The sequence below is a fragment of the Acomys russatus genome, chromosome 3 (assembly GCF_903995435.1).
Source record: "Acomys russatus chromosome 3, mAcoRus1.1, whole genome shotgun sequence".
NCBI classification, from domain to species: domain Eukaryota; kingdom Metazoa; phylum Chordata; class Mammalia; order Rodentia; family Muridae; genus Acomys; species Acomys russatus.
In genome coordinates, this window is record NC_067139.1 from 79,349,322 (window position 1) to 79,361,699 (window position 12,378).

Genomic DNA, 12,378 nt, shown 5'->3' on the forward strand with positions numbered 1-12,378 from the left:
GGGTTAAAATAGTAAATACAAATTCTTAAGATGACAACTCTTAAGACATTGCAGGAGGGCCGAGCAGGCAAAGGTATTGCCCACAAGCCTGATGACCTGCGCACAGTCTCTGAAGCTCACATAGTGGAGAAAGAGAACCTATTTCCGCAGGTAGTCCTGACCTCCTCATGTTACTGCATTTGAGCCATATACACACGAACACACATACAAATAGAAATAGGTAACAAAAATCATTTTAAAAAACCCCAAAACACAATATCTTTCAGTTAATGTTATATGATTAAGAGGGTATGCATCCTATGTATATTCTTTAACAGTCAGATACACAAACATATTAACACATGTGTATGTGCTCACACACGCACGCATGCACACGCACACACCACACACACACCACAAACACCTATGTATTCTGACTATGGTTTGATATAAATCTATCAAATAATGAAATTACCAATGATAAACAGTATGACAAACATTAATTCTTGTTCCTTCATTTCCACACTTGGTGATTAGAATTTGAAGTCAGCAGACAAGAGATAAGTTAATTATTATTTTCCTTTATGTCTGAGCCCTATTTTCTCTTCCAGAAACTTTGCAACCTTAATCAATTTCTATCACATGGTGCTGTTTATCTGTCTATGAAAAAATGGCCTCACATGATCATCTGAAGAGCCAAACGTAAAGTATTCTACTTTCTCAGAATAAACATAGCACCTTCTCTGGCTTTAGACAAAGTCTTTGCCCCCCCCCCCCCTCCACCTCAGGGGGACATGTGTGTGGAATTATCAGCCAAAGAAGAAAACAAACAAAACAAACACTCCTACTCCGCATTTGTGTTTGCTTGGATCAATCGTGAGACAAACGGCAGTCATTGGCGGTGACTGGTCATGAGTCTGCCGGTTTGAAATACCTTAGTCAGGAAGAGTACCACAAACTGAACCGAACAATCTCTCACAAAACATCTGCAACCATCTGACCCTGGCCTTAACCTTTAAATCTATCTTTTCATATTCATCTCAAAAGACCTTGTCAATGGCCAAGGAGACTCAAGAAAAGGATTCTTCAACAAACAAAAAAAGATACAGAGGAAATTCAACCCAGATTAGGTGGCAGAAGATAATACAGTTTGCTCATTTTTATTCTGCTGCTCAAACTGGAGTTGAATTCATTTTCATTCTATCTTTATTCATGTTGTTTAAACATAACATTCATTAGGATTGTGGACTGCAACAGACAGAAGAGAACAAAACTACTCGCCAAATTTGTTGGGCATCTGTTCCCACTAGAGGCGGCCCTTTGCCAGCTCTACATCATGTCATTTTTTCCCCCTGAATTCATTTCAAAGTCAATCCATCAGTTTATGAACTGTTTGATCAAACTTGTCATTAACCAAGTGAAACATTTAATTTGTATTAACAAAAATGGGACAAATAATTAGTATGGGATTAGCCATTTCACTTATTTTTTGCATTTTATATTTATCAAACATGCTCATTGTTGATAGAACTTTTTCATACGACACTATATGGTTTCTCTGGAAACGATGGGAAATATTTTAAGAGAATACTTGTAAACTCATGGTTATTAAACAAATGAAGAAAAAAAATCCATTCAAGTCACCGGGTCTTGTGGTTGTTAACATGTAATCACCATCTCTGTTAAGATGGAAGCAAGTCAGCAAAATGGAACAAGCCAAATAGAGACATCTAAGAACACTAAAATTATGCTTATATTAAATATTTAAGGAGATCTCTCTTCTTTCTCATTTTTTCAGTGCTGGAAATGGAACTCATGCTAGTCAGACACTGTACCTCGGAGCCCTGGCCCCATCTCTATTTTCAGTTTTGAATAATGCTGACACTTCATTTTGACAACCAATCACACACTAACAAATGGTACATGCGACTTACCTCACAGAGCCCTCCTCTTCCTCACATTGGCCTGTAATGTTTATTTCAGTTTTTCTACCCCAAATTGCTATTTATATAACACAGGGATTCAAGGTGGATGTACAGCTGTTGGTTAAGATTTATGCTCTTGGAAAAACTTAGTCATTGCCTCATGCAGTTGCATGACCATGACCTGATGGGCACTTGTCGGCAGAGTTATGACAATTTGTTAATGAACTGTTTTTGTTTTTAATTGCTTACTTAATTATAGAGCCCCGGCACAATAGCATTTCTAATTTGTACCGTAATTGCATGCAGAGATGAAATGTTGGTATCTATCATTTGCTTGCTTTTAATCATTTCTTGTTCATGGACAAATTTCCAAAGAGATCTCTTCTTAAATGTGATGATCTTGTATTAGCTATCTGAAATGTTCTTCCCTTAAACCCAACTGTGTTTGTAAACTAACTTCAGTCTCATTAATCTATGACTAACTCACTGAAAACACATAAAACCACACATATAAAGATATATAAACATACTTAAATGTGTTCTGGTTTTCAGTAAACATAAAAGTCATAAATATGAAAAAAAAACCCTGCTGTGCCTACATAGAAAACATCAGCATTTTTGATACGTTTGACTATAACAGTCTTAAGAACACTCTATATAGTTCACTGAGTGGGTATGGCATTTTCCACACCACCGTGATAGCGTTTCTGCTACTGCACAGAACACATGACGCTCACCATTGTTGCAGATGGTGGGAGCTTGATTTTGGTATGTTGTTAATTCATCAGGAAAAGTAAGGGGAATCATTCTTCACAATGCTACTGTTAATCTCATAACACTTCTTCCTTGGCATGGCTCAAGTTTGCAAAAGTCAGAGAAGTTAGCCAAGTCTCTTGTGAGATAAAGGATGCATGGCTGAAAAGTAAGTTTCAGAAAGGAAGTCATGGTGGAGGTCACTGAAGTCATCATAGACCCCTGTCTTCAGTAAAGTTTCTTCTTTACAGTTTACAGTTAGTTCCCATGGAAAACTATAGTCAACACAAAACATTAGTTATGGGCCCAACAGCAGAGTTCAAAACATGCCTGGCCGAAGTACATTTCCCCCCAAAATACAAGTATGGGCCTGTTCATTGTCACCCACACAAAGAACTGAGTCCTAAAATCCTTTACTCAACTAAATTCTTAATAAGTAAACTGAGACTAACCCTCTAATACCAGATTTGTTAAACAACATGATTTAGGGCCTTGCTATTCATGCACCTTGTAGGACGAAAATGACTGGGAAAGCTAGAATCATGAAAGAGTCATTTTATGTAGCTGCTAAATTCCTCTCAAATCTCCTTGCAACTTAACGAGCAAAGAAAGCTCAATGTGTAATGCCGGCTAATGTGGTTTATGTAGAAAATAGTATCAACCTATCTTTGTAGCTTATCTAAGCCAGGATAATACTTTTAGCCTTTATAGTAGACCCAACTCCATTTTTTCAACCCTTGACTATGTATTCCCTGAAACTCCTTTCCAAAGAGTTAAATTGGATGTGAAATCTGTACCAGGCTATCCAGCTGCCTTTGTTCTAAGTCTCGCCAGCAAAGCCTTGCCTCTGTATCACTTTCATTGCGTTCTGATTGAGCTTGACAGTGTGACAGGAAAGCAAAGGGGCGCGATTCCAAACTGAATGAGAGTCTTTTTCAGCCACACAGCAGCCTCCTCCTTAGCCCCTAAGAAAAAGAGGTAACAGATGCCGAGAGCACAGCATCCCCCACAAAGTCCCAACTTTGATGCAGGCAGAAGAAGAAGAATTTAAAAAAGGAAAAGAAAGAAAGAGTAAAAGGAAGAGCTTGAATGGAACACAAAGGAGGGGAGCTGAGAAAAAAATGGTGGCACAGAAAAGTGACTGGGAGAGCTAGGGAGCTGGTGTGCACTTAAAAAGTGATTTAACTCGGACACTTGTGTAATGTAAAGCCTGGGCAAGAGCTGACTGACGATTGTGGCAGCTCAGAATGGAGGATGTGCATGGAACAGAATGGAGGATGTGCTTGTCCCTTAGAGGAAAATAAAATTCTACCAATAACTTGAGTGTGCTTTGGGGAGTCGACTGAGCAGTAGCAATTGCAAGTTTTATTTCAGTACTTTCTGGAGTTAACTGGGTTGGAGTATCCCAACATCTAGTGCCAGTGTCTAGTCTTGTCTAAGAGAGACTTCTGAGACACAGCTCTCCGAAGGACCATGATAGCATGGAAACATGTTTTGTCTATCTTATTCAAAACCGTTTTCTTCTTATTTATTTGAGTTAAGGTTGCTCTGTAGCCCAGGCTGCCTTCAAACTCATGATCTTCTTGCCTTAGTCTCTCCACTGTCAGAACTCTTGGCATTCACCATTGGCTGTCCTTGGCATCTTATAGTAGTTTTTCCTTCAAAGGAACTGAGTGAAAATGTCGATGTGTATGTAATCTGTCTTAATTTTTGTCATAAGAACGTGAATCAAGGTAGACAGGTCCTATCTAACTGTATGGGAACCCTGTAACGTTCTCTGGTGTTCTGAGCCCACTGTAAAGATAAAGAGTGGGAAAAAGGTGAGCCCCTCAATCCACATCTGAGCCCTCAGGCCAGGACATCAAATCCTGAGGACTTGTGGTCGCAATGGGGTCACAGGTAAAGGGAGAATGCTACCTCTCTAGGCTCCTGTATTTGTCTTTCTTTACCTTTAGAGAGAGAAAAAATTAGCAAAACTCAACGTGATAGAGGTTGATGTAGCCTGCCTTGTAGAACAACAGGGAAGGCAGTCAAAGGAGGACTTGGTGAGCGACAGTGTCTGGTGAGCTTGGTAAGAGCTCCGTGGGTGCCGAGCCCAGTAAACAACCGCTTTGGTGCTGCTATGGGTTATGGTGATACCTCTATGTGGTGTGGCCACAGATAACAAAAGTATTAGTCTGGATTAGCAGCCAAGATCCTGGTTTCGTCAATTTCGACAATATGAGGAATTTCCAAAATTCCCTAGGTGATTTTCTTTTTCATTTAGAAATTTATGACTGTTTATCTTTTCTTAACATTTACTTATTTAGTGTGTGTGTGTGTGTGTGTGTGCGTGTGTGTGTGTGTGTGTGTGTGTACAGCATGTGTGCCATGGTAAGTGTGTGAAGGAGGTCAGAGGATAACTTAAAAGAGTCAGCGCCCTCTTTCCATCACATAGTTCCTAAGAATTGAATTCATAAAAAAAGAAAGAAAGAAAGAAAGAAAGAAAGAAAGAAAGAAAGAAAGAAAAGAAAAGAAAAGGAATTAAATTCATGTTGGGGGCTGGAGAGATGGTACAGTGTTTAATAGCACTTGCTTCTCTTCCAGAGGACCTGGGTCCAATTCCAAGCATCCGTATGGCAGCACAGTAACTCTAGTCCCAGGGGATCTTGCACACTCACATAGACATACATTGAGTCAAAGTACCACATGAAAGTAAACAAATCTTTTTTAAAAAATTCTGTCATCCAGCTTGGCAACAAGAGCTTTTACTGCTCCCTTCTTTCAAATCTCAAATTTTATCTTATTATTACTTTAGTGTATATCTTTTAAATATAATAAAACTTTTTTGTCTTGAGATGAAATGTCTCAAAGCATAAACAAAAAGTTAAGTGAAGTTCATAGAAATAAAGTTTAGGTCAGGGACATAGTTGGAGCAAAAGGTAGTCAAATTAGAATTCAGCCTGAAAAAGCCCGGCTCGGTGGTGCACGCCTGTAATCCCAGCACTCGGGAAGCAGAGGCAGGTGGATTGCTGTTAGTTCGAAGCCAGCCTGGTCCACAAAGTGAGTTGAGGACAGCCAAGGCTACACAGAGAGATCCTGTCTCGAAAAACAAACAACAACAACAACAACAACCAAACCAAACCAAAACAAAACAAAAAAAGGAATTCTGTCTGAAAGTATGCAAGAGACAAAGCAAAGACGTTGATGAGAAAAACCTGAAGTTCTATATGACTTTTTTTTTGCTTAAAAATGATTAAATAATTTTACTTACACGAGTGTCTGTATGACGATGTCAGATGCCCTGGAACTGGAGTTATAAACAGTTGTGAGGTGCCATACCCAGGCTCTCTGGAAGAGCAACTAGTGTTCTTAACCACTGAGCTACCTCTTCAGCCCTGATTGCTTTATTTTATCTTGGTACAAACTAGAGTCATATGGGAAGAGGAACCTCAGCTGGGGAAATGCAGCCCCCCACAAGCCTGTTGATTGATGTAGGATAGCTCAGCTCACCATGAGTAGTGCTACCATTGGGCTGTGGTGATCCTGGTGCTATAAAAGCAGGCTGAGGGGCCATGAGAAGGTAGTAAGTAGCATGTAGCTCCCTCCGTGGCCTCTCCATTAATTCCTGCCTTGAGGTCCTGGCCTGACTTTCTATAATAATGGACTATGTCCTGAGAGTGATAAGCTGGGATACTTTCCTCTCCAAGTTGCTTTTGGTCATGGTGTTTATCATAGCAATAGAAACTCTAATTAAGATACCCTAGGACCCTTCGCTGAGCTTATAAATGACTATATATCCATATTAAAATAATATATATATATATGTTGGAATTGATCTGCACAGACAGATAATACATACATGGAAAATAATTGTAGATCAACATGGTTGTGAATATATTATTGTATACCTAAACATGTTAGAAAAACATAATGACTTAAGACATATCTCTCACGTTCACACTCCTATGCTTGTTATACTTTTATGTCTTCCAGATAATTAATGTCCTCCATCTATATTTAGTCTGATTTGATTTCCTTTAGAGATAGCTAATGGGATAACGCAATCTCTATGAGCCCGTTAAATCAACCACCTAATCTTACACATGAAACATTAAACAGTGAGGAAGCATCTGCAATTAGCAAATTGCTTTGATGTGACTAACTGCCTGGCTCTCTGCATCACCGGTGTTACGGGCCTAAGTCCCAGATGAAGCTGTTGATCCAGACATGCTGAATGCAGCAGTAATGAGCATGCACTTTCTCATGCAAGGATGGCCCATCTCTGGGATGCCAGGGAGCTCGGGGGTGATGGGCAAGGTGTAGGGGGGCGTAGGGGAGTGATCCCATTCTCTTTCTGCATGGTATTTCTTTCCCTCCTAAAAGATTGGCAACAGATATAACATCATTTTTTTTATGAAAAAAAGATGTTGAGCTACCCAATAAGATGCTGGAAGTGTACCTGCTTAGTAAATATTGAGGATCAGAACTCATCTTAGGTATGGGCATGTCACTGGGACAAGCTGCTTTGCTGACTACTTGACAAAATCCAAGCAACCCTCCAGGATGCAGGTGAAGCAGTAGGCAAAGCCATGTGGGGAGAACCATCGGACATACGGAAGTAAACTTCAACATGCCAACGTGTATTTGACATGAGTTGTGTCCTGTGTGCTTGTCATGGCTCTAAATAGTTAAACTGAGTGACTCAAGAGCATGTGGAGGGGTAGAGAGATGGTTCAGTGGGTCAAGGCATTTGCTGAAGAGCTGATGGGCTGAATCTGGTCACTGGCATCCCCCGGAGAAAAGTAGAACACCACCAGCTCCTGAAGCTGACCTGTGACCTCCCACCCACAAGAGAACATCAGGGAGGTATATATTTTTTTGTCACCATCAGTGAATAGACAAAGAATCTGAAACAGAGGAAGAAAGATGCATCAACATGCTGGGGCTGGGATGTAAGTTCAGGTAGCCTGACTCCTGAACCCTGCCCTTTACCTACGGTATCTCACCTCCACACAGGGTCATCATGGATGCAGAAGGCTGCCGGGGAAACAGATGAGGACTGGGGTGGAGTCATGGAAGGAAGGCAGCCAGTAAGTGAGCAAATAACCAGCTGGGTAGATGAGGAAAGTGATGCTGGTGTCCAGATACTAAAAGCAAAGAGAAGTGCTGAACACCCTTAAGAGAGCAGGGAGGGAGGGGACCCCCCAGTCCCACTGACCTCTGACTGAGCAGTGCCACCTATGTATGACACCAGGAGGTGAACGATAAAGCCTCATGTTTGGAAATATTAATTGATATTTTTTAAAAGAGCAGTTTGTTTTTAATGGGGTGTGTGTGTGTGTGTGTGTGTGTGTGTGTGTGTGTGTGTAAGCCAGGAGAAGGTGTCCTGGAGCTGGAGTTATGTGCAGCTGCCTACCATGGGTGCTGGGAACCGAACTTGGCTTTTCCAGAAGTGCAACAAGTGTGTGTAACCACCGGTGGCTTCTTGGGAGAAAGGCAGATCCAGGTGGGTTTAAGTGAAGGGTCAGCAGGAACCACAGGTGGATGGGAGCGATGGGAGCAAAACAAGAGAACAATTAAAAACGGGACCCCCCACAGGTTTGGACTGAGTAAAGGTGCCTGACTATAACCTAAGCCATGCTTATCATGGACTGAGAAATCGCCTACCTCTCCTCTGTTGAGTGTCTTTGTATGGCTGGAAGAGTGATTTTTTTCTGTTACTTTGAGCTATTTACTGGTGGATCAATACCACACTCTTCTAATTCCTAAGTGGAAAATTTAAATCATTATCAAGTTATAATATACCAATATATATGTATATTCTACATATTTAATAATCTCTAAGTTGAAATCTTAAGGTATTACTGACTTAAAGTGTCACATTATAAATGGAATTAGCTTATTTTTTTTTATTTTTGTTTTTTGAGCAAAAACTTTATTTATTAATTTCTTGCATTTGAAATACTCCTCCATGACGTCCTTGGCCTTAGATTCTTTGCCACAGTCCTTAGCCACTACACAACTGCAACCAACCACTTTCCGTGGCTTTCCCTCTCGATGGTTTTTACAGAGTCCTACCCATCCCCTAGTTTCTTGTTGTCATCAACCTTAATCAGGTTGGTCTGGTGCTCAGCACACGGTGCCTCTGCCAGCTTGACATACACGGGCTCATCGCAGTTGGATACCAGCACACAAGGGTGGGCCTGGCCGTTGTCTAAGGCTTTGGCAGCTTCAGCACCTCTTGGAGAGCAGTGTTGACATCCATTACACTTCCAGCAGCAATGCCTTCCTCGGCCATGGCGGTGGATTATGAGTGAGGCCGAATCTTGAATACACCCCACTGTGCAGCTCGGCGGTGCCAGGGGAAAAGCAAACTAGCTTATTTTTAAGTTGGCTTTACAATTACCTTATTTCTTAGCTATGCTTCGAATGTTCCCACATGATACATTTCAAAATCTCTTTTATAAGGTTTTCTCAGAAAAGGCCTGTCAGGAATTGTTTTGTTTTGTTTTTCATTTGTTTGTTTGTTTGTTTTGTATTGTATTTCTAGTTTAGATTAGGCTGTAATGACATTTTAAACATATTTATTTATTTGTGTGTGTCCGAATGTGTGGAAGTCAGAGGACAGCTTGTGAAAGTCTCTCTAACATGTAGGTTCTGGGGATTGAACTCAGATTCTCAGACTTGGCAGCAAGCACCTTGACCACTGAGCCACCTCACTGTCCCTGTAATGACATTTAAAATACTGTTTTTCTTTCCAAGCTTATCAATGTCTTCCTACAGAACCCAAAGTTTCCCTCCATATGAAGCACGCATTTTTTTTCTTGTGTTTGCTTCCTCTTTGTCTTTAGTAGAAAGGACTTCACTTTTCAACTTTGTTGCTAGTTATTTTAAGCAAATAAGAAAATCATTCCCTTTTTCTGTTAGTACTTTAACCAGATAACTTACTGAACTCTCTCATGTTTTACAAGTTGGTTCACTTGAGGTTTTTTTTAAGACTATAATCTGCAAATAATGATAGCCCTGCTTCCTCACACCCAATATTTACGCTTCTTACCTCATTCTCTACCCTAATTACATTCGTGAGCTCTTCAAGAATAATCATTAAATAATTACGGTGATAACAAGTGCCCTTGTCTTGTTCCTGGCTTTAATGAGACTACTTGTAGCTTCTCATCGTGTTAGTGTCCTGCGGTTTTGCCATCGCGTCACGGTGTTGTGTGGGTTGTGACTTTGTGGCGCAAAGATAGAGACGAGATGCAAAGTTATAAAGAAACGATTTGAGGAGGCATTCTTTGCTATCAAGATCTTATAAAAGAAAAATGCCAAGATTTTTCTCACAGCAAATTTTGAGATAACCACACGACTGTAGTTCTCTATTTGTATGGCAAAGTCTCCTCCTAACAGATGTTTATATCATTGAGTGAGTTGCCAATATCATTTTTTTAAGCCTAAATTCAGCCTGCAGCAATTCAGGCCTGGCTGGGTGTGGCCACCAGCTATCTTTACTTCTCTCACAGCGTGGGTGTCCCACTGAGGTCCTTCTGTGCCACATGACCTCATTATGGCCATAGCAGCAAGGTGTGTGTGGGTGGGTGGGGGGACAGTCCAATTCCCTTCCTACACTGCACACGTTTCTGCTAACTGCATCCCTCTTGTAGCATCAGTGACCCAAATTCTTTTTTGTTTTATTTTTAAAAAATTATCACTAATTATCGATGATGGTGATGATGACGACGACGACGACGATGATGTGGCAGAGGGAACAACTCAGGTCATCAGGCTGACATGTGTAGACCGCAAGCTCCTTAACCCACTGAGCTGCCTCATTGGCCTTGTTTGTGAGCGTCTTACTATCTAGCCCGGCTGTCCTTGAACTCTCTGTCCTCCTTCCTGAGCCTCTAAACAGCAAAGGCAGGGGTCACGAAAGATTCTTACTAAAATGTTGGACGACTAGTGCCCAATTGTGCACATGAGCTCTTCGCTACCTCATACTCCAGTCATACACCCATAGCTATGCCGTCCATAAAACAAGGAGTCAAGGAATCATCTCTTCTGCACCATGTCAGTCCATGGTTGAGCAGTCGGTGGCAATGCCCTGTCTTGTGAAGGCTACATGGCTAGCCTAGAGGGTCATATAATCTCTCAGCGTAGTCCTCAAACCAATGAGCATTGGACCTGCTTGTTCCTGTATTTCATGTTCCTCTTACCTTCTAGGACTCAAGGAGCAAGATTCACTCATATAATAAAGAACAAAATACTTATTCCAGCTCTGCTTTACTATGTCCCACGTAGTATTCGGGGTGCTGGCTATATAACTGTGAATAATGAGTCAGTTTCTGCCTTCCAGAGCTTTCGGCCCAGGAAGTTCCAGGCTAAAGTTGGCACAAATATGATTTGTGTGCAAACACATAGGCAGACACTTCACTCCTTCATTTCTGGTTTGGATGCTTGCTTTTTTTTTTTTTTAAAGATTTATTTATTTATTATGTATACAGTATTCTGCCTGCAAGCCAGAAGAGGGTATCAGATCTCATTATAGATGGCTGTGAGCCACCATGTGGTTGCTGGGAATTGAACTCATGACCTTTGAGAGTGCAGGCAGTGCTCTTAACCTCTGAGCCATCTCTCCAGCCTTTGGGTGCTTTCTTGTTCTTTCTCCTGCTTTGTTGCTTTGGCTGGGATGTCTAGAACAGTGTTGAGTTGTCACTTTGACTCTCCCTGTTCACTGTGATGCTAGCTATGGGTTGGCTGTTTATGTCCTTTATTAAACTGAAGTATGTTCTTCCCATAGCTAACTTGTTAAGAATTTTTAGTATAAAAGGATATTAAATTTTGCCACATAAGTCTTTACATAGTAGAGTGGTATAGCTAGTAAGAATGTGTTGTACATGTTTCAAAGTGGCTTAAAAGAAGGGTCTTGAGGATTATCACATGAAGTGGTACATACGTTTGAGGGGAAAGCTGATTATTAGGGAATGTATTTTTTTGTGTTGAAGCAACACACTGGCCACTACAAACATGTACACTTGTCATTTAATCGTAAATCAAATTTTAAAAAAAACGTAGAGGTGCATTTACTTTGGAGAAGAAGCTAGTACCTGTTCCAACGGGAGCAAAAGGCAAGGACCCAAATCATAAATGAATGTATCTCTGTTCTACAGGCAAAAACTCCCTCTCATAAAATGTATCTCAAATATTTTATGATGTTGATTCGTATGAAAGAAAGTTCTATAAGTGATTCCTGGTCCTGTCGGGGCAAAGTTAAACATTAGTCTCTGTTGCTGCTGCTTCATTTCAGTACTTCAGGGGCTCATTTGCAACCTGCATTTCTAACAGGATCATTTATGGACACTGTGGTGCCTTTCTAAAGATAAGCTTCAAGTGTATTACATCTATTATCTCATTAGCCACCACCCTAGGGAGTACTGGGTGGTGTCTTGGTTAGGGTTTTCATTGCTATGATGAAACACCATGACCAAAAAGAAAGTTAACAAGGAAAAGGTTTATTTGGCTTACACTTCCTATCATGGCTCGTCACTGGAGGAAGTCAAGACAGGAACTCAAACAAGGCAGGAACCTGAAGGCAGTAGCTGATGCAGAGGCCATGGAGGGGTGCTACTTATTGGCTTGCTCCCCATGGCTTGCTCAGCCTGCTTTCTTATAGAACTCAGGACCACTAGCCTAGGGTTTGCACCACCTATAGTGGTCTGGGCCTTCCCCATCAATCAGTAACCAA

The 12,378-nt window shown here is 41.0% G+C and overlaps 1 pseudogene; it reads right to left on the bottom strand.

The window, feature by feature from the left end:
• Positions 1–7,660: 7,660 nt before the first annotated feature.
• On the bottom strand, positions 7,661–8,937 carry LOC127187130 (40S ribosomal protein S12-like; annotated as a pseudogene).
• Positions 8,938–12,378: the final 3,441 nt, after the last annotated feature.